The 23,561-nt window shown below is 41.4% G+C and overlaps 1 protein-coding gene across 2 annotated transcripts in view; it reads right to left on the reverse strand.

Moving 5' to 3' along the window:
* Window positions 1-23,561, reverse strand: part of DOCK2 (dedicator of cytokinesis 2) — a 413,468-nt gene that overhangs the window by 308,717 nt on the left and 81,190 nt on the right. The window lies entirely within an intron of this gene.

Here is a 23,561-nt window from a genome sequence, read left to right on the forward strand (position 1 = left end):
CCATTGTACAAAAGAAGAAACGGGGGAGCCAAAATGAGCACGTGACTTGGCTTCACTGCCATCTTTTAAAAGTCATTTGACTGAGGTGGGAAAGAAAAGAGACATTCAGGCTATGAGACCAGGCGAGGACTATGTGCCCAACCTTAAACTTTGTAAGAACCTGAGTTTAGTTTCCACCACCAAGAAAAATCTGATTTGCTCCAGGTCACACGGTGGCAGAACTCAGCGTTCTTCTCCTTCTGCACTCTGAGAATCTAACCCAGGAGAGCAGATAACACAGATCCCACGAGGCCAAGATCAGGGGCATCTGCCTCGGTGGGAATCCAAGCTGCTCCCTGTTATTCATGGCACAAGTTCAGTACCTAAACACCACACTCTGGTCCAGAGAAGGAAAAATATTCTACACCTACCTAAGTTTCATCAAAGATTAAAAAAAAAAAAATTCTATGGGGAAATGGCTTGCATTTAACAGTGACTACATCATTAAGTAAAATTGTTGCAGTCTTATTTACCAATCGTGTGTGTGTGTGTGTGTGTGTGTGTGTGTGTGTGTGTGAATTGTTAAGCCTAGAGTTTTCCTTGGTAGAAATAGGAAAAAGAGTTGGAGGAAAATGACTGAAGATGAGAAGAAGTGACCCACACAGCTACTTAGTGCAAAGGGCTTTGCTATCTAGCCAGACTTCTCCATATAATGGCTATGTGGCCTTAGAATCTTCTCCTTCCTTACTGGCAAGATGGGAGATAGAATGCTCACTCAAAGGATTATTTTGAGGTGAGAAAAAATGAGATGATGCCTTTCAAGTGTTTAATATTATAGCTGGCACCTAATAAGTGTTAAGTAAATATCAGCTACTATTCTTACTGTTGTTGTTGGTTCCCAAGCACAGAGGTGATCATACTGGGAAACTCTGATCTGAGCATGCATAAATAAAAGGAATATATCCAGGAAGGAGCAACTAAGGCAAATAAAATACACAAGGGTTTAGATTACACGGAAGAAATAAATTGATGATGGAGGGCCTTCAGCAACGTGGGGCCTCTCCTGAGAAGCTGGAAAAGAAAAAAAAAAAAAAGCCTCATCTATCTGCAAGGCTTTAAGCATGGCCTTGAAGTCAAGGGCACGGCAGATGTAGTTTCAAGGTCCTTTTTTAGCACTTGGTCTCTGTTATAGCTTCAGGAGGGAAACATTTTTTTTGGCTTCAGAAGGCCCAGAAAGATGCTTCTGAAAGCAGCTGATCATGCCAGGGAAGGAATTACTGAAGGGCCCGAAGGCCCTGACCACAAGGAAACTGGAACAACCTGCAAGGCACTGTTCTGGGGCATGTGAGCCCAACCACGGCAAGCACTGGGCTCCCAGGGCTTGGATAAATATAGCGATGCTCTGCTTGCATGTGATTCATTAAGGAGACACTGTGCACAGCTGAGCACTCGCTAAATGCAAATGGGGCCCCATATGGTGTGTACGATGCTTTGCACCACCTCTTCCAGCAGGTACATAAAGTCTCAGCTAAAATGGAGATCCCAACCTCAGGCCAGCAGCCCGGGGGGGTGGGGGGGGGGGCAGAATCTAACCAAGGAATCCCCAGGCTTGGAAAGGCAGCAGGAAGATTCACTTTGGAATCCAGGGGCGGAGGGTTTCCTGGCACACCAGCCCCATTTCATTTCCTAAGCCTTAGCCACTTCCATCTCCTCTGAGCCACATTCACAGGCACCCTCCTGATTTCTTCCCTGCCTTTTTAAGGCAAGATAGAAATTTAGGTAAGACTGTGTGGGTTCCAAACTCTGCTCTGACACTTACCAGTTGGGTGACTTTGGCTAAGTTTCTTAACCTCTCTAAGCCTCAATTTTCTCATTAGTAAAGGATATTAGCCCCATAAGGTGGTCCTACAATCAAATAATACATGCAAAGGAATTAGCACGGTTCCTAGCATATAGTAAACACTAAATAAATGCTAGCATTGTTAGCATTTTCTTACAGATCTACCCATTTTTGCTTCCTAAGCATTAACAAAAAAATCAGCATCTTCATAAAGACTAAGATAATTTATTGAGCACCTACTGCGTGCCAGGCACTGCAGTGGAAATAAACATGAGTAAGAGCCAGTCCCCATCCACCCCCCCACCCTCCAAGAAATCACAAGGCAGGCCAGCAGGTAAATTATGTATTGCTACATAGTAGAAACATTGGACAATAAAAGTTTAACATTATTATTGAGTGTGTCCTAAGGGTCAGGCACTGTGCTAAATTCTCCACATGGATAAGCTCATTTGGTACAGACTATTATTATTTACATTTTACATACGAGAAAAGGCAAAGAAATTAAAGAGGCCTGACCCAGGGGAATGGACGGGCAGAGGAGGGAACAAGGGCTCTGGTGGACACTGACCAGAGTTACGGCCTACCTGGGGGCACCTCTCTGCCCTCAGCAGCCCCCTTCCCTGGCCATCCCCAAGGCCTATCCGCCTCTCCTTCCCTCCTCCCCAGCAGTCCCATCAGTGCCCTGTAGGATTAGACCTGGGCCCAGGTTTCCATGGTTTTCCTCACCTGGTCAAATCTTTGCCTAAATTTGCTCTTGGCAAGACACATACTCGACTCATTTCACAAGTGCCTGGGAGCAAGTCCAGATTAATTGAAAGGTTTTTAAAGTGAAAAATCTATTTTAAATGTCTCTGTGATCTTACATGGAAAGAAGCAAAATTACTCAACAATAAGGCTGTGCTACACCATTCTGCTACTGTGCCACACAAGTCAAGATACTTGTATACTCCAAAATATGAGGCCAGTCACTGGAGGAATACTACAGGAGGGAGGCCACTTATTCAGTGAATTTCCTTAGATGAATGGCATGCACTCCACACAATGTGAAATCAGACTCCGACGGCATCTGAGCCCTCGCTGTGGGAATACTTCATTCTTAACCATCACTACTTGTCTGTTTTCTCCATTAGAGTATAAGCTCCACACTGCCAGAGCCAAGGCTATCTCGGTCTAACTAGCAATAGGCCTGGACCATCAAAAATGAGTTACAAACAAAGGCATCAACTAATGAGAAAGTATCAAATGAATGAACTTCAAACACCTTCAGTGCAGCTGTACAGAAATGTCTTATGAATCAGTTAGTTCTAGCAGTGCCTGAACTAGATGGTACTGATAGTCATCTTCAGCTATGCAGCCTTATTTCTATTACCTTTACTACTAAGACGACGACTACTATTACGAGCTGCTACTTACTAAGCACTTGCTATGTACCTGGTACTACGCTAACTGCACAAGGTCACCCAACTTGTAAAAGGCAGAGTCAGAATTTAAGCCCGAGTGTGTCTGGCTCCAAATTTCACTCTTAACCACTAGGCAAGTCTGCCTCCAGAGAATAGAGCAAAGTAAGAGCCAATTGCCAGGAACTGGAACAAGTCAGAGTGAGTACAAAAGCATCATTTGCCCAGGGAGTGATGTTACAGGACTGTCCAGGGAAGCTAAGCGGCTGGCTCTCACCTTTTTCTGTTCAAGCTCTAAATCCAAGGTGACTTAGCTGGTTTTCCTATCCTCGAGCCAATAATTCGCTCTATTAGAGTAGGTGTAAATTAGTGACTTTACAAAAAGAACCATTAAGCCATTCGGGGTTCAGAAGAGTGATTAGTTGGAAAAATCACAACATTCTACGACCAAACCTCCCTGCCTCTCTGTCTCACTCTCTCCTCTCTCTCTCTCCTTCTCTCTCTCTCTCCCCTCACTCTCATTCTCTCCACCCACCTCTCCCTCTCCTCTCTCTCTTTCACTCACACACACACACACACACACACACACACACACACACCCTACTCCAACCTGGGATGCAGAATAATTGTAGTGAAGCCAGTGGCTGAGTCTGTCTGAAAATCATCCTTGCATTTATTGATCCTACTTACAGAAAGAAACACTTGAGTGCACTCAGCAGGCACATTTAAGTCAAAGCAAGGAGGCTGGAAAAGGATTCATGAATGAGAAGGCTCCCCTCCTGATTCACCTCTGCTCTGTGTGGTCCTTGTCACCACCCCAACCCCTTCCCCTATCACCAAGGTCTACAGACCCAAAATGAATCCAAAATTGCAGATTAAGACAAGGAATTTTGGTCCAATGAGTCTAGAGTGAGGTGTCCAGCCCAACAGTGGCCAGAGAAATTCTCTTTTGAAGGGTAACAACTTTGAAACATAAGGCATTATTCCCTTAAAAGAGAAAGAGTAGAGCCACATCTGAAAGAAAATATGCAAGGAAGGGCTAGTGTAACTACAATGTTGCCTATGTGGATTGCCAAGTAGCCTGGCCGCCAGAGAGAACTCCATGCAGACTTCATTTAATGCATGAAACAGTGGAGAGACAGGGCTCAGACAAGTTCGTGGTGCCAATCCTTTTGTCAATGACAAAACTATTTCTCCTTGAGCTGTTATTTTTTCCGAAGTCTGACATTTGAGGAGGGATCACCCCTTAGGGCAAACTGTAAAGAAGTTTCAGTAAACAGTCTTCCTCTTATAAATCACCCCAGGGAAGAATGATTTGCAGATGAGAGAACAAAAGACAAACTCAACATGTGGAGAATCCTGTTTTGAAAAATGTCTAGGATGAACACACAAAAATTAATGCAATCACTGAAGAAAAACTGCCTCAGGTGGAAGCGTAAACAGCCTAAATAAAAAAATAAAAGTTAACAATACAGAAGGAATGAAAGAAAACAATCCATCCAAAATATTCACTTTACTTTAAAATATGGCAACCCTGTGCAATAAATTAACAGTAAGTAGGTAATAAGATGCAGGCAAAAGCCTTGAAAAGGACTCTAAGTTATGAATAGAGTATGATGGGTGCCCCAGCCATCCTTCATTCTACTGAGAGGAGCTGCAGCCTTTATGTAATTTGGCAAGAAGAACTAAGTTGCATAATTCTGCACTTAAGTAAATTTCTCTATTAGCATGAAAAATAATCTTCAGGGTTTTTCCCCTCAATATAATTAGAAATTGAGTGTTCCCAAAACAATGCTCCTAAACAGAAATAGAAATACACACACACACACACACACACGCACACACTCTCCCTCCCACTGCACCCCCCCTTCCATGTTTCCAAGACATATAGAGAAAAATATAGATTGCATCATTTAATTGAAAGAGAAACTAATAATCTGCAGAGGCCTTCCAGCATTTTCTCTTTAGGCCAAGTTGGTCTAAAAGTTTGGGTACCAAAAAGAAATTAGGTTTTGGCTGCCTCTCTGACCATTTCTTCCTTCAGTTTTTTAATGACCTAGGAAGTGTCCATAATATCTTAAGTGATAACAGAAAAAATTAAGTTGCAGAATGATTATACACGTACACACCCTTAGTAAAAATCTGGAAATCTACACATAAGTTGATAATATTGTTATCTCTCGGAAAAAAAGATTGTGTATGTCAACAGTCTCCTTACACACTTTTATGTGAAATAATTTTTAAACAAGTAAATGTTATATTTAATTTTCAAAAGAGATATCTACTCTCCCTTTGAGTCAATGTTTCTTGCCTTCCACCTCCTTTCTACAACAATCTTTTCCCCCCAAGTCTTTCTTGAATTTTCTCATTCTTACCATGGGAAGTAGGGCTGGAGCCCAGAGATTTAATTCAAGGTCATACAACTGGAGGCAGTTCTCCATCTACAGTTACAGAATCAAAGTACTGATTTTTCACCTACTTCCTAGTTCCTGGCATGGACTGCAACTAGAGAGACAATTGCCCAAGTAATGTCAAGTTATTGTTACTCTAAACTGTGGTCATGCCAGGAGCATCTGAACGTTGTCCTTTCAGTCTTATGGCTTCCTGAGAAGGATAATGAACTCTAGGTTTCTGCTCAGTTCTACTGAGAGCCTTGACATTTGGTATGTGGAGTTAAATAGAATTTTTAACAATTTTCCTTACTAATGGTGCTGGGTTTTAAAATGCATATGCACTAAATCTCATAGTTTTGAAATCTGGGAACACCTGAGGAAGTGTTGAGTTCAAATGTGTTAAGGTTTACATTACTGAGGACCTCATTTGAGTAGTATTATGGCTGAGAGTGTGGCCAGACACCAGCAGCGAGCAGTGTGACAGAAAGCAGTGTCTGGGTCTGAGAACGAGTTCTAAACCAGACTCCAGCATTGGTGTGTGTTGTGACCATTAGCAGGTTACTTGGCTCTGGGCGCTGGTTCCATCATCAACAAGTGGACTACGTTACCACTGAGGGAAGCCTCCAGCATCTTTCACTAGCTTCTATGGTCAGAGAGTCAGATAGGGCATGCCGATTATCTAAGACCAAGCCTACTCACTCTGCAGAGTTCACCAGCATGGCAAATGGCCCCAAGGACACCCAAGTCAGAGCCTGGGGTAGGTAGTGATGGGTCTTTGTGGATCTCTTCACCTGCCAGCTGTCATTTAGTCATCAAGTCCCATTAATTCCACCTCCCAAAGCCATTTTTTTCCCAGCTCTACTGAGATGTAATTGACATGTAACATTGGGTAACTTTAAGGTGTAAACCATAATGATTTGATACATATATTTATTGAGAAATGATTGCCACAATTATAGGTGACACATCTATCACCTCATATAATTACAATTTTGTGGGTATGTGTGTATGTGTGTGTGTGTGTGTGTGTGTGTGTGTGTGTGTGTGTGGTAAGAACATTCTAGATCTACTTTCTTAACAACTTTCAGATATATAACATGGTATTGTTAATTGCAGTCACCAAAGCCATTTGCTACCCTCCATTGTCCTTATCACCAGCTTCACTGGGGTCCCCATCACTTTTCACCTGTAGCGGTTTCTGAACCCACCTACCTTCCTTCAGTTGTACCCCCCGTTTCAATCCATTTCTACAAAATGGCCAGAGGGAGCATTTTAAAAACAAAAGTGATCATACCATTGTCTGTCCAAAATCCTATACTAGCTCCCTGTTTTCCTCAGGATAATGTCCAGATGCCATGGCCTGACCTTCAAGGACTTTGAGATCTACCCCTTCCTATCTCTCAAGGTGACCTCCTACTACACTATCCATCTGTCACTGAATTCCAGCCACCTTGGCCTTTCCACAGCTCAATTGAGTCAAGCTCCCTACTATGTTGGGTACCTCCTTCCAGCTTTATTTTCACCAATTACACTCTCATCCTCTTCACCTGCCACCTCCTACTCATCATTCAGGTCACAGCTTAGATGGCACTCCCTCCAGGATATCACCTTGACCTCATGAGAGATCTGACCTTCTTATCCCATGCTTTTAGGGCACCTCACTTCCCCTTAACTTCACAGGCACCCACAAGACTATCTGCTTAATGACTCCTTTCCCAGCTAGACTATAAAATCCCATGAAGACCAGGCTTGAGTCCATCCAATTCATTGTCATATTTCTAGTGCCAAGCACAGTGGCCTACTGGCTACTTGATAAATATATCTCGGATAAACACTTGATCGCCAATGCATACAAAACTTCTACCACTAGACAAATATTTCAACTAGATAGAAACATTCATTATCAACTCAAAGGCTTAAAAAGAGGAACAATGTTGGGGCCCAGCGTGCATGAAACAGGTGTGTAATGTGTCAGTGCTGAATATAAGTAAGAACAGATGCTAAGTGAAAGGTCTTTCACAAGCTGTGGACCCTAAGGGAAAATTCGGGAACAATGTCGAGAGACACCGTGTCACAAAAAGCCATTTACCGTCTCTAGATTTTCAGATGCTGAGATGACCTGTGACTTAGTTAGAACAGCCACTGTGGTATGTATTTAGGTGTCAATCTTTATTTCTGGTATAAATGCCTTGATAGCACAGTGATTGGAAAATAGTAGGAGCTCAACAAATACACATGTCTTTTTGAGATCATATGTGAAAGACAAAATACATGGGCAATGTATCTGAAGAGATTTGACTTAGTTTGGGAATCTTAGGTGACCGGGAGGAGACAGTAAGAGAAAACTGGAGGGGAAGAAGAGGGAAGGGCATTCCACTCCCAGGAAAGCAAGCATACAGGTCCTGTAGCAGAAGGGAGTCACGTGGGTGAGAGTGACTGAATGAAGACCCCTGAATCTGGGGTGGAGGAAATCTGGGTTAAGTCTGGTGAAAGGAGACAGGTGGGTAGCAGGAGTAAGACCCATAGACCCTCACAGGCCACGTGAAGTTTTGTCTTCATCCTCAAAGCAATGAGAAGAAATTAGAAGACTTCAAGAAGAGGAACACCCAGATCAGATTTGAACTGGGGAAGATCATTCTAACTGCAGTAAGTTTAAAGGTTTCCATTTCTGAGCAGTGTGGTGGATAAAAATGTCCTGGAAAATGACTACCAAAGCCAAATTTTCTTTTCTTTTGTTTTGTTTTAAATCTTTTCTTTTTTAAAAATGTTTATTTATTTTTGAGAGAGAGAGAGAGTGAGAGCACATGCAAGGGAGGGGCAGAGAAAGAGGGGAACAGAGAATCCAAAGAGGACTCTGTTCTGACAGCAGACAGCCCGATGCACAGCTTGAACTCAGGAACCATGAGATCATGACCTGAGCCAAAGCCAGATGCCTAGCCACCTGAGCCACTCAGGCACCCTTAAAGGTGGATTTTCAAAATGAATGGGAAAACGTCAGGAAAGTAAAGAAACCATAGAGGAGAAACACAAAGCAAAAGGGGAAATCTGGATACTTAGAGAGCAATAAAGCCAGCTTCTGCCCCCAAGGCATTTGTTCAACCTTTGTGTCCTTAAATTTCTATTTAGGTGGCTGCTTGGGGAATAGAAAGAATGAGATCAATTTGAGGCGCTGCTTGTTGGAGACCCTTGCATAAAGCTGGTATCCCAAACTGTTATGCCTTCTTACAAAAAACAAACAAACAAACAAACAAAACAAAACAAAACAAAAATCTATTGCATGAAAGGGAACAATAGAAAACTACCTGCTCCTTGGTGCTGGATGGAAAAGGACAACACATTTCCATTGAGTTTCTTAAGCATGAGTCAGTCCTCACCTGGATTTTGTTTTGTGTGTGTTTTTGTTTTTGTTTTCCCATACTCATGTTCCTTGCTTGGTTCCACAAACAGAAATTTTAACTTGAAAAGGTTTCTGCTTGTTAGCATCCCTGTTTTCTTTAGAGCAAAATAAAAACTTCATTTCAAGACTAAAAATACATAACAATTTATAAAGTTCTAAAGAAATTTAGCTTTAAAAGGGGCGCCTGGGTGGCTCAGTCTGTTAAGCGTCTGACTTTAGCTCAGGTCATGATCTCACAGTTTGTGAGTTCGAGCCCCGTGTCGGGCTCTGTGCTGACAGCTCAGAGCCTGGAACCTGCTTCGAATTTTTTGTCTCCTTCTTTCTCTGCCCCTCCCCCACTTGTGCTCTCTCAAAACTAAATAAATGTAAAAAAAATTTTTTTAAAGACGTTTAGCTTTCAAAAATAATGATAACAACAAAATGTCCAGGAATCATGGTCACCCAAAACAGAAACAGTGGAATCAGACCCACAAAGACTCACTCAATTATACAGCAGAGAATCTAAAATCTTATATTTAATATGCTTCACAATAGAAAAAGGATGCTTTAAAATATGACCAAGAAATAAAAACTATAAAAGTGAAAAATTATATTTGAATAAGAACTAAATGGAATCTTCAAAAATACTTCAATAATTAAAATTCAAAACTCAGTGAGTTAAACTGAGTAATAGACATAGCTAAAGAGAGAAATCAGTTAGCTAAAAAACAGATTCAAAGAAATTACCCAGAATGAACGCCCAAAAACAAAAAATATAGAAAATATGAGATATGGAAACATGGAGAAAAAGAGGTCTAACATACTTCAGTTGACATTTCAGAAAGGTAATAGAATATATGGGGGAAACACAAATATCAAAAGAGAATAATGAGTGAGAGTTTTTTATAATTGGTATTAAAAATCAAACTTCAGATTCAGGAAAATGAACTTCTAGATGTATAAAATAAGCCCACTCTTAAGTAAATCATAGTAAAAGTGCAGACTATACAAGACAGGGAAGTGATCTTAAAAGCCACCACAGAAAAGAGACCAGAATGCCTATAAAGGAGCAACAGTAAGACTGACAGTTAACCTTAGCAGCTGATCACACTAAAAAAAAAAAAAAAAAAGCTAGAAGCTTATACCCAAGAAAATTTCCTTCCAACTTTCAGAATAAAATAAGAGTAATTAAAATTGAGAGAATTTACAAATAAAATTTGCTAAGGTTAATTATAAAAGATTTACTTCAGGAAGAAGGAAAACAAAATACAGAAGGTCAAAGATGACAGAAGTTATAGCCTTTTTAAAATTGTGCTAAAAAACATATAAAATGTACCATTTTAACCATTTTTAGTGTACAGTACAGAAGTGTTGATGAAATTTTATTGGAAAAAACATATAAATAGATACTGTTTAAAATTATAATAATGTGTAATTTATGGAGTATCCAAAAGCCAAACTAAAATACTGCACAATCCTAGTGTAATATTTAAGAGGGAAGTGACAGTATCTTCTAAAATTCTTCTATTATTCAGGGGGACTGTAAAGATATTAACTTGAGATTTTATTCCGTTAAATATGTATGATAGAATACCTAAGTAGCCAAAGTAGCCACTAATAAAATTGAATATAAAATGTAACTTTCACGGGCATCTGGGTGGCTCTGCTGGCTGAGCATCTGACTATTGATTTCAGCTCAGGTCATGATCCCAGGATCGTGGGATCAAGCCCCACGTCAAGCTCCATGCTGAGCATGGAGACTACTTAAGATCCTCCCTCTCTCTCTCTCTATCTCTCTCTCTCTCTCTCTCTCTCTCTCTCTCTCCCCACTCCTGCCCCTCCCCTGCTCACACACATGCTCACTGTCTCTCTAAAAAAATAAAAATGTAAAAAAGTTACATTTAAAAAAATGTAACTTTCATATTAGTAAAGGGGAAAAAGCAAGTGAGAAAATTGAAAAACAATTTAAAAGGAGGAAAGAAAAAAGAAAAAAAACGATAGAAAAATCAGAATGGTGGGGAGGATTCCCAGCTAAGATGGTAGAAATAAATTCAAAACATTAGTGATTGCAAATAAAATCTAATACTGCATTATGGTGAATATTGTAATCAAACTACTAATACGGAGGGACTTCCTAAAACCAATAACAAGGCATCTAATATTTTTAAACCAATACATAATATATGTCACTATTGTTATTTAACACTGACCCAGAATCCTAGCCAATGCAGTCAGATAAGGAGAAAAAGAACTAGGATTAGAAGGGGAGAAACAAAACTTTCCATATTGACAGAATATTTTAACTACTTAGGAAATTCGAAAGACTCCATAGCAAATAGATTATATGGAAGCAGCCAGACCATTATAGTAACACAGTAATGCAGGTGTGAGATGATGAGAACTTTGTTTAGGAAGTTGGCAGTGAAAATGGAAAGATGTGTATGAATCTGAAAGACATTTAGGAAGGAAAGGTAGAAACTCAAACGCAGACTATGTGGGAAGAAACAAAAAATAAGTTGTCAGGAAAATCTTAATCTTTTTTTGACTTGTGCAGCATGCTGGATCATCGATCAGTGTGACGAGGGACATCATGACTTTGGTTCTGGATATGCTAACTTTGACTTGCCTTTGAGGAGGCAAGCAGGTAAATGGACACACGGATGTGGAACTCAGCGAAAGGTCAGGCTGCATTTCCGCATAGCAGAAATCTGCAGAGCAGGGGGAGCTAAAGCACTGGATTTGAATTCATTCACCTAAGAAGAGGGAGCTGAGTAAAAAGAAGGAACAGGCCAATCTTTACGACTTCCAAAGAGTCTGAGAAGTATGAGGAATATGAAAAGAGTTCTGTGTTATAGATGCAAAGATAAAAAAGTGTTTTGGAAGAGAGAGGTCAGCAGTAATAAAATGCCCGGGCTCATGCTATTTGGGATATCCTTAATTGTTGACATAATAGCATTATCATCTGTGGCTTATTCACAAAATATATTTGATTACGGTCAAGCTCTTCATTGTTACCGCCCCTATGGTACTCAAGACCAGTGACTCTTCTCTCCTCCTAGAATACCCATCTGATAGAAACTCAGGACGTGATGATTAATGATATGACTTAGCCCAGCAAATTGTGATTTGGAAGAACATCCTTCTGAGAAGAAGTTCACCTGTGCATGAGTATGAGTCTCTACAGAGCACACTCTGATGATCAAACTGAATGACTTTGACAGTAGCCACTACTTTGGGTAATATGGGTCTTTACATTATCTCTAATACATTAACAGAGAATTGAGAAGTGACTATAATCATATATTTAAAAAAAAACACTGTCCAAAATTTCAAACCAAAAATTCATGGTGGCTGAAACGTATATGGCTTCAAAAAATTGTAAATGTTGTGATCATAAGACAATGATGCTTAGCAAAGTTGAGAGAGTGCAGGAGAAACCAAAGGGACTCTGCAGTGATTTGAGGAGCACAGACTATGTCTGTTCCTAATCTAATTAGAGAGTGGGCAGTTCCTATCACGTGTGTCTTACAGGAGGCAACAAAAGAGGCTAGTGGGAATATGAAACACACATTTTAAATTTTAAATACAGAATTACTATAATCCAAAACACAAGTGCCTTGCAGGACAATGTACACTCTTTTTGAACTCAGAGCCCTTCACTTCTGTCAGGGCCTGTGTAATTAACACAGGAATTAATGAATCTATCACTTCCCACTGAGCTGCTCAATGTAGGTACCACTAACCGGTCACAGCTCCCTGTGCAGCTACTACCTCTAAATGCAGCCTCAGTGTCCTCCTCAACACAAGTCCAGGCAGCTACCACCAATCCATCCTTGTGACATGTGACACCAGCCCTCCTCACCATGTAAGTGTCAGCACACTACCTGGCATGCCAGAATTTTCAGTGAAATGCTTGCAGGGGCGCCTGGGTGGCGCAGTCGGTTGAGCGGCCGACTTCAGCCAGGTCACGATCTCACGGTCCGTGAGTTCGAGCCCCGCGTCGGGCTCTGGGCTGATGGCTCAGAGCCTGGAGCCTGTTTCCGATTCTGTGTCTCCCTCTTTCTCTGTCCCTCCCCCGTTCATGCTCTGTCTCTCTCTGTCCCAAAAATAAATAAAAAAATTTAAAAAAAAAAAAAAAAAAAAAAAAAAAAAGAAATGCTTGCAGAATGTCTGGGCTACACACTGGCAATAAACCCTGCATATGGCAAGCTCTCCTGCTCTCTCCCAGTCCACCTTCCTCCTATTTTCCCCTTTGCTCACTAGCCACACTAGTCTTCTTTAACTTTCTCAGAAACTTCAAGCTCTTTCTTATTCAAGAATACATGCTCAGACTTTCCCTCCATAAAGGACTCTTCCTTTTATCCCTTGCATGGCTGGTTCATTAGCCTCCTTCACAGGTCAGTTGGAATTTCACTTCTTCAACACTGTGAGGTAATCCCAACATTAGACAAAGAAACTAAGGCACAGAGGCTGTCATTTGCCCAAGGTCACGTAGATAATTAGTTACTGGGATTCTTCACCATTATGTTATACCACATGTCTTAACTACTCGCTTATTTCCTTCATTGGTGTTTAATATGGTTTGCAATTAGTTGGTGTATTTCCTTGCTTTTTATTTTATCTCCCTCAGTACTAGATGAGGGCAGAATGAGGGGTGAACTACATCTGTCTTGTTCACTGCAGTGTCCTAGCATAAAACTTGGCCAAATAGTAAGACTTAAAAATATTTATTGAATTAATCAGTGAACTGGACTGAACTGAATGAGCTGCATTAGCAGAGTAGATTTGAGTGACAGAGAGGCTAGTTTGGAGACTTGAAGGACGGGCGACCATCCAGGCCTCATAACAAAGTCCTTTTTAATTTTCCATCCACCCCAAAGACACAATTAGCAGCAAGCCCAACAACTGAGAAATATATTATTTCCTATTAAGGAAACAAATTCCACTTTGAGGTGACACTGCCTCGGGTGCATTTGAAGTAGATCACCAAGTGTGCCCAGCCACCCTGATTCGGTTCACCATCCCTGACAATGATGTCATCTTGAATCTCACCCCTCTGGCGAACCAGACCTTTTATTATCTTGCATGTTCATATTTAGTTACAGGGGATTTGCAAACACATTTCCTAAATCTACATATTTATTCAGTAAATTGATTCTCTGAGGAACTGTCAGCCGCAGCATTTGACAGGAACAGCCATTTTTTGCACGAAGGCAAGGATTCTGCCAGCAAGCTAGGCTTCTAGATGTCTAAGGAGTTAACAAGAAAAGGAAATACTGCTTCAACCTGGACGAATGAGTATCTTGTGTCATCCATGGCTTTTCCCTTAACTATCTACAGCACAGATAGTCTTGTTCTGCAAAATTAAGCCATTTAAAGGGACAATGAAAGCAGACAGGCCCAGTGTTTTACACTTTGCTGTGAGCCAAGTAAGAGATCGGCACCCAATAGAAGCAGTTTACTCAGCCTCTGAAGGATCGGCAGGGAGAAGCCAGTCCAGCATTACACCCGGGCAAAGGACAATCCACAGTGTAGGTAATTCACATGAAGATGATGGGAAATCGACAACACCTCAAAGCCCTGATCCCTCTGCTTCTTTAGGGCCTCCAACTGGATATTAGGAAAGATGCGACTCTCTGGGGAAGGGCTGGCTAATTCACCGAAGACTTCCTCACTGAAAAATATCTTGCCTCTGATCAGTTTTTGGTCCCCATGACTTTGCTATAGCATGTGAATATTGCTGATACTGCCTCCTTGAAATGCTCTCTTTCCTGACTCCTGGAATGCCAGTCTTCCTGTTTCCCTTCCTATGTCCCTGATCGGCCTTCCCTGGAAGGACTGGCCCCTCCTCCATCCCTTCAACCTGCTAATCTCCTGGGTTTCATCCTGAATTTTATAGCATTGCTCACCTTGTGCTATAGCTTCAAATACCTCTTTGGATCAATTTCTACCACAACTATATTTCTATTCTTTACTCTCCTGAACTCCAGATTTGTATCTAACTGCCTGCTGTACATTTCTATCGGGCTATGCCAATAAACACCTCAAAATTTATCAAAATACACCATTTTCCACCAGAACTTCTCCTACCCTGTATTCATCATGCTGATGAGCAATGTCTAATCAAATAGGCCATAAAGTTCAACCACAGATAAGCTGATCTGGCCCTTTCCTCCAACTCCACTCCCACACACATTCAGTAAGTGTTGGCAGTTCTGTCATTCACACACCCGTATCTTCTTCCTCCCCTTCTCCAGCCCCACTGTGACTGCCTTAGTTCAAGTCTTCTTGCCTGGATCCCTGCAACCCCTTCATGATTAACCTCCTGACATCCCTCCTCTACACCACCTTCCACACACTCACCTTTCTTCCTCAGTGATCTTTCTAAAAGGTGAATCTAAATCATGTAAGTCCCCTGCTTTAGAGCTTCAATGGCTCCCACTGCCAAAAGCAGGGGTTTCCAAACTGCACGATGAGAAACCAATTAAAGCGTGATTCTCAACAGATGCTTATTTATTTATGAATTATAACCAAGTGTTATTCTAAGTCAACTGTTCATAAGTTTAATTTCTCCCTCTTGGAACAAAATAAAGAAATGTTCATCTTTCTACCTGATCCCAGCAAATGAGTCTGTGAACCCACTGGGGTGCTCACTCTGTGCTCTGAAGATGGAGGGCAGCATTAATGATGATTGTCCCTGGGGGATGACATTAGATGACTCCATCTGGCATTCAAGGTGTCCCCAGTCGAGCTACCTGTCCAGATGCAGCATCCCCACTCTTCCACCAGCACAGCTTTGCCACCAGCCACTCTTCTCCACAAACGTGCTGTCCATGGCCACAGCACAGCACAAAGAACCTAGGATTCCATGTCATATCCTTCCCTGCCAACGTCGAGCTGTGTGACCTAGAGTCCCTTTCTATATCTTTCCGGGCCTCAAGCTTCTCTTCTGTGAAATAAACATCATAATATCTATACTTTGCAGGGTTGCTGTGAATAGTAAGTGAGGCAGAGTAAAAAGTGACACAGGGCAAGCACAGAGGAGAAGCTTCATAAGTGTTACCCTGAAGGTAACAGGAACAATTAGAAGTTCTGTTCCACATGCCATTCCCTCTACTTGGAACTCGTGATTCTTATCCCCAGACCCGCCATGGGCTAATTTCTTGAATACCTTTCAATGTTTAGTTTAAAGTGTCACCTCCTCTGAGAATTACTGATCCTCCTGAGGTGGGGTTTGTCATTTAAACCCGTCTGCGCCCTGAGCCTTAGTTGCCTCATACCGTTGACCACTGCTCATGCCAGGGAGCTGGGATTTGCTTGCTGGGATGCATATCACTCACGCCCACTGGGCTGCTGCTACTTAAGGAAGCCTCTCTTATTAATTTCAGAGTCCCCAGCACTTAAAGTGCCTAGCACATAACAGGTGCTCAGTGAACGTGGGCTAATATTTTTATATGCAAAGGAAAAAGAGGGCTGTTTAAGATGCACGCATATGCACAATTTCATGTTACAATGACGGCTACTTACTTCATGGTTTACAAAGTGCTTCCCCGTGTTTGTAATAAACAGGCTGTTAGCTCCCCCTCAGCACTGTAGCCACTCACAAAATAGATAATAAATTAAAGAGAAGTAACTGTTTGACAATATCCCTTTGATGACAGTTTTCTCTTCCACTCTGATCTGATGCCAAGTTAATGTTATCATAAAATAATTCCATTAACTGCAATTGTGCAGTTTACTGAACCATTACTGTCATCAAAAAGTTAAATTATATTCAAAACCGAAAACAGAGTCTTACATAGGAATAAATGGCATCAACATGCAAATAAATTATATGCGGGAGAAACAGGAAAAGCAATGTGACGGGCACTCCAGCCCAGGCTCGGCATAAACAGATGATTACATTTAAATATTTATTCACACATGAACAATGAAAACAAATCACACTGGCAAGTGCCTTCGAGTTAAATTCGTATTTGTTTAAAAAGGCAGAGGCTTATGTATTCCCTCTGACTACAGGCTACATTGAGCATGCCTGAGCTTTATTTAGACAGTCTTACTGCCTAACATATGCATGACCAGGAGGGTGAACTAGTATATAATATTTACATAAGAAGAAACTGAACTAGTGGGAAGGTGAGGCAGGGACGTGAGAGGGAAGATGCATAGAATAAAGCAAGATGCAAAATAAAAAGCAAAAGAGAGCATCAGAAAACATCAGATCACCTGATGCTGAAGGCAAGCAGAGAACGGGCAATGATGTCTGGCCCTGGATGAATTGAGCTAGACTGAGGGTGTCCACTGGAGGTAAGCACCATGCTCCTTTGACGCCTATGCTGATGGAGTGGATGCTCCAGTGCAGGCGATTGGCACTGTGCACACCGTGGCCATCCTTCCTGGCTCCCAGATGAGGGGCTGGGGAGTAGGAACACTCCCGAGATGTTCCAGCTCCTATCAGGATGTTGAGTACATTTCTCTTTCCCTGTCTAGTGACTCCTTCAAGGAGTGTGAGCTTACCTGGCCTGGCCCTATGTCAGTTTTTCTTTCTTCATTCCTTGAGAGGATATGAAGGTAAAGTCATGGTTGCCTGGACAGCTTTGCCACAACAGCAAGGAATCCTTTCCTGACAACTTCTGCTCCAAGTCATTTTTTTCCTACTGAAATCCTACCATATTTAGGGATGACAGTACCTAAACTTGAGCATCCTCATGCCTCTCCACAGCCCTGATGATGATACCCAGCAAGTCCCCCCTTCCAGGAGCAGCTGTCGTCACTCAGGACAGCTCCCCATCCTGGCCAACCATAGTTTACACTTGCGTGGCCCCCAAAAAAGTTCTGGTTCTTAAATTTGCTTAATTAGATGAGGTAGAATGTGAAGTCTTACTCTCTAATTCTTAGCTGTGTGACCTTTTTAAGTTTGAATCAAAACCTCAGTTTCCTCATCCATGAAAGGGGGACAGAAAAGGCATCCCATCTCACATTGAACGAGTGTCAGTACCTGCCATGTGCTGTTCTCAGCGCTTTGACAGTATGAACTAGTCAAAGACGGGAGCTTGGGAGCTGCCATTCTAGCAGGGAGATGGCAGTAAACAAAAGCATACTTAATTACTGTACAGTCCGTTAACATGTGATTAGCTCTATGGGGAGGGGGAAAAAGACCACAAACAGAGTGACAGGGAGGGGAATCCAAAGTGCTGGGGCAGGAGTTGCAGTTTTCAATAGAGTAGGGAAAGAGACATGTGAGTGAGGATGTGAGAAAGGAGAGGGAGTGAGCGAGCAGATATCAGGGGGAGGTGTCCAGGCCCTGAGTCAGGAGCCTGGGCCACAGCAAAGAGGCCTGTGTGGCTGGCACAGAGTGAGTGAAGAGAAGGAGGAGATGAAGTGGGGAGATGAGGTTCTCCATAGGATTTTTGCAAAGACTAATGGAGGGAACAAGTGAAATGCGCTTAGCAGGTAATAATAACCGTGGCTGCTTGCTATGCGACAGGCACTGTGCTAAGTGCCTGACATCCATTAACTTATTTAGCCTGCACCACAACCCTGCGCGGGTTTGTACATACATGCAAGGACACTGAGCTTTAGGCAGACGAAATAATCTGCCTATGGTCATAAACATCACTAAATGGTAGCAGCAGGATTCCAATGCGGAATTCAAACCCAAGTAGCTAGCTCCAGAGTCTGTGCCTTTAACTTGAACTAAGTGCCTCTCCTAAGCAAAGGGGGTTGGGAGGAGGGAGGGGAGGGGGGATGTAGAGATGCAAGAGCATCCCAGGAGACTGGGAGCATACAGAGAGGGAGGAGAAAGCAAGAAGTGAATAAGTAGGTCCTGAAGGGGAGCAGGAGGCATGAAACAAAAGCAAAGACAGGCAGTGCAAACAGGGAGCAGAGAGCTGGGTACATGGCTGCTAGGGCCCACAGGGCTTGACCACACACACAGCAGACATAAGCAGGGGCCAGCCAATGGGCCAGCAACAGACCAAGGTGAATTCACAGGGCCATAAAAGTCCTACATTGTGATCCTCAAAAAGCAGACACCTGGGAAAGAGATCCCTTCCTCCTTAAAAACAAACAAACAAACAAAAACAGCAAGACAGCTTTAGGATAGCATGAACAGTAAGCCAAACTCTGAGCATGGATCAAGACACCATTTATTAACTTAAATCTGAGTTTTTGAAATAAACACTCCTGCTGTCTTGCCCCGGTAAAAACATGGTAACAGGTAACGTTTGTTACGTTTATGAAATGAAGTACTGGATGCTACATGGAGAAATTTGTACATGTAATCTCACTTCATCCTCAAAACACTAAGAGCTGGTTTATCCCCATTTATGGATAAGGAAACTGAGGCTCAGAGAGGGTAGGTCACTCACTAAGCTGGGTGCAGGGACAAACATATGACTCCCTCCCAGGTCTGTCTCGTGGGAACACTGGCCATCACTGAGCCGACATTGACCAGTACAACATGAACATAATCATTAGCCCACATTGCCCCCTGAACTCTAGCCTATGGCAGCATTACGATTTGGAAGGAACACAGGTAAGTGGGAACGAATCCCTCTGTAGCGCCATGCTCTGGGTTTTCTCTGTCTTAGAGAGTCATCCTTACAGAAACACCACAGCCTTACTTCTATGTGCCTGGCCAGCAGGAATGGAAGCTATTCAGTGCCCATTATGTGATTCAGGGAAGCACAGGCTACTTTGGACTCTGAGTAATTCCACAGCTCAGAAATCTTGGGGATCAGCTCAGCTGGTTGTCTGAGCTTCAGGATAAAAGGCACTGCGAGGAATTTTATGAAGAAGCTCAACGCCTAGAAGATAATCACTTCCACTCTTTCTGAATGTTTCTCACTATGCTCTGTGTCTCCCAGAAGCTCAGTCATTCCAGAAAAGCCTAATGGATATTGGTCATATTGATGGCTACTGAGCATATTTTGGACACATTTCCCACGATTTAGGAGTTTCCCATATTTTTAAGCCTGCCTCCCTCTAGCAAAAACTTGAACCTGCTCTGCCAGCTTCCACTGCAACTATGGCACAGGTATATGCCCAGACACCTGCCCCAGACTTTGGCTCAGGAGCCAGTGACATAAGGAGAGAGGACAGGAAAATCACATTATTTGGCTATGTGATAGAAATAAATAATCCTTAAAAAAACCAATCTTTTTCAACAACTTCTCTTCCTCCCTTACCCAACTGCATCCTGCATATTGATACAGGATAATTCCTAGCCCTTGCAAACATTCGTGTGCAGTATGTGCAAAGAAAAATGACAAGGGAATAGCTAATGGGAGCTAGATTAGCTGAAATTATGCACATGAGACAAAAAGACAAAGAATAACAGGAAAAAGAAACACAATACCAGACACAATAAGTCCCCGAAGCAATAATTATATTATGATTTCTCACCAGCTGGTTTAGAAATTTCAAACCTTCTATTTTCTAGTTTCCTAAGTAAAATGCCCTCCTAGTTTGGGGAAATACCTCCATCACTTCCCAATGTCCTTGACGCCACCCTAGAGAGGAAACCATTGATAAAGATTCTAAAATGAACAAGACACAGGAAAGCTACCTTCCTTCACCATGAGGCCCTAGAACTTCTTTGCAGGTCAGCCTACACTTTGTTCATGAGAAAGGATTCAAGATTAGGCCTGGATTATCTTAGAGACATCTCTTCTAACCAAATGCATTGTCTTAGCCCTCAAAATGCATCTTGTGCAATAGGCATTTGATCAGTATCAATGATGTTCTGTATGCTATGCTGAATTAACAGAGCACCTCACTCCTTAAGAAGCCAAAAGTCACTGGGGCGCCTGGGTGGCTCAGTCGGTTGAGCATCTGACTTCGGCTCAGATGATGATCTCACGGCTCATGAGTTCAAGCCCCAAGTCAGGCTCTGTGTTGACAGCTCAGAGCCTAGAGTCTGCTTCGGATTCTGTGTCCCTCTCTCTCCCTTCCCCTCCCTCACTCATGCTCTGTCTCTCTCTCTCTCTCTCTCTCTCTCAAAAATAAATAAAACATAAAAAAAAAAAAACATTAAAAAAAAGAAGAAGCCCAAAGTCACTTACAGTTCCAGCAGCACTGAAGAAGGAAGAGGCCGTCCTAAAGAAGAAATAAGTGTCTCAAATACACAAGTAACCTTACACCTAAAGGAGCTAGAAAAAGTAGAGCAAATAAAGGCCAAAACCAGCAGAATAAGTGAAATAATAAAGATTAGAGCAAAAATCAATGATATCAAAATTAAAAAAAAAAAAACATTAGAACAGATCAACAAAAATTAGAGCTGATTCTTTGAAAGAATTAACAAAATTGATAAACCCCCTAGCCAGATTTATCAAAAGAAGAAGAAGAAGAAGAAGAAGAAGAAGAAGAAGAAGAAGAAGAAGAAGAAAAGAAAAAAGAAAGAAAAAAAGGAAAGGACCAAAATAAATAGAGTCACAAATGAAAGAGGGAAAATCACAACCAACACTGCAAAAATACAAACAATAATAAGAGAATATTATGAGCAAATTGCCAACAAATTGGGCAATCTGGAAGAAATGGATGTTCCTAGAAACATAAAAACTACCAAAACTGAAATATGAAGAAATAGAAAATTTGAACAGACCCATAACCAGTAAAGAAATTGAATCAGTAATCAAAGATCTCCCAACAAACATGAATCTAGGGCCAATGGCTTCCCATAGGAATTCTACCAAACATTTAAAGAAGAGTTAATACTAATTCTTCTCAAACTGTTCCAAAAAACAGAAATGGAAGGAAAACTTCCAAACTCATTCCATGAGGTCAGCATTACCTTGATTCCAAAACCATACAAAGACCCTACTAAAGAGGAGAATTACAGACTAATTTCCTTGATGAACATGGATGCAAAAATTCTTAACAAGATACTAGCAAGTCTAATTCAACAGCACGTTAAAAAAAAATTATTCACCATGATCAAGGGGGATTTATTTCTGGGCTTCATGGCTGGTTCAATATTCACAAATCAACCAATGTGATACATCACATTAATTTTTAAAAAAAGGATAAGAACCACATGATCCTCTCAAGAGATGTAGAAAAAGCATTTGACAAAACACAGTATCCTTCTTTGGTAAAAACCTCCAAGAAAGTAGAGATAGAAGGTACATACCTCAACATAATAAAGGCCATATATGAAAGACCCACAGCTAATATCATCCTCAATGCGGAAAAACTGAGAGCTTTCCCCCTACCGTCAGGAATGTCCACTCTCACCATTGTTGTTCAACAGAGTACTAGAAGTCCTACCCTCAGCAATCAGACAACAAAAAGAAATAAAAGGCATCCAAATTGGCAACGAAGAGGTCAAACTTTAACTCTTTACAGATGAAATGATACTCTATGTGGAAACCTGAAACACTTCACCAAAAAAATGCTAGAACTGATACATAATTTCAGCAAAGTCACAGGATATAAAAATCAACATACAGAAATCAGCTGCATTTCTATACACTAATAATGAAGCTGCTGAAAGAGAAATCAAGAAATTGGTCCCATTTACAACTGCACCAAAAACCATAAGATATCTAGGAATAAACCTAACCAAAGAGGATAAAGATCTGTACACTGAAAACTATAGTAAGCTTATGAAAGAAATTGAAGAAGACACAAGAAATGGAAAAACAAACATTCCATGCTCATGGATTGGAAGGACAAATATTGTTAAAATGTCGATACTACCCAAAGCAATCTACACATTCAATGTAATCCTTATCAAAATAATACCACATTCTTCACAGAGCTAGAACAAAAAATTATAAAATTTGTATGGAACCAGAAAAGACCCCAAATAGCCAAAGTAATGTTGGAAAAAATACCAAAGCTGGAAGGATCGCAATCCCGGACTTCAAGCTTTATTACAAAGCTGTAATCATCAAGACATATGATACTGGCACAAAAACAGACACATAGATCAATGGAACAGAATAGAGAACCCACAAATGGACCCACAAATATATGGCCAACTAATCTTCAACAAAGCAGGAAAGAATATCCAATGGAATAAAGACAGTCTCTCCAGCAAATGGTGTTGGGAAATCTGGACAGCAACATGCAAAAAATGCAACTGGACCACTTTCTTACATCACATACAAAATAAATTCAAAATGATTAAAGACCCAAATGTGAGTCAGGAAACCATCAAAATCCTAAAGAAGAAAACAGGCAGCAATCTCTTTGACATCAGCTGTAGCAACTTCTTACTAGACATGTCTCCAGAGACAAAGAAAACAAAAGAAAAAATGAACTGTTGGGACATCATCAATATAAACATCTTCTTCACAGCAAAGTAAACAATCAACAAAACTCTAGGCAGCCTATGAAATGGGAGAAGATATTTGCAAATGACATATCAGATAAAGGGTTAGTATCCAAATTCTATAGAGAACTAATCAAACTTAACACCCAAAAAACAAATAATCCAGTGAAGAAATGGGCAGAAGACATGAATAGACATTTTTCCAAAGAAGACATCCAGATGGCTAACAGACACATGAAAAGACTCTCAACATCACTCATAATCAGGGAAATACAAATTAAAACCACCATGAGATACT

The sequence above is a fragment of the Panthera leo genome, chromosome A1 (assembly GCF_018350215.1).
Source record: "Panthera leo isolate Ple1 chromosome A1, P.leo_Ple1_pat1.1, whole genome shotgun sequence".
In the NCBI taxonomy this organism is placed as follows: domain Eukaryota; kingdom Metazoa; phylum Chordata; class Mammalia; order Carnivora; family Felidae; genus Panthera; species Panthera leo.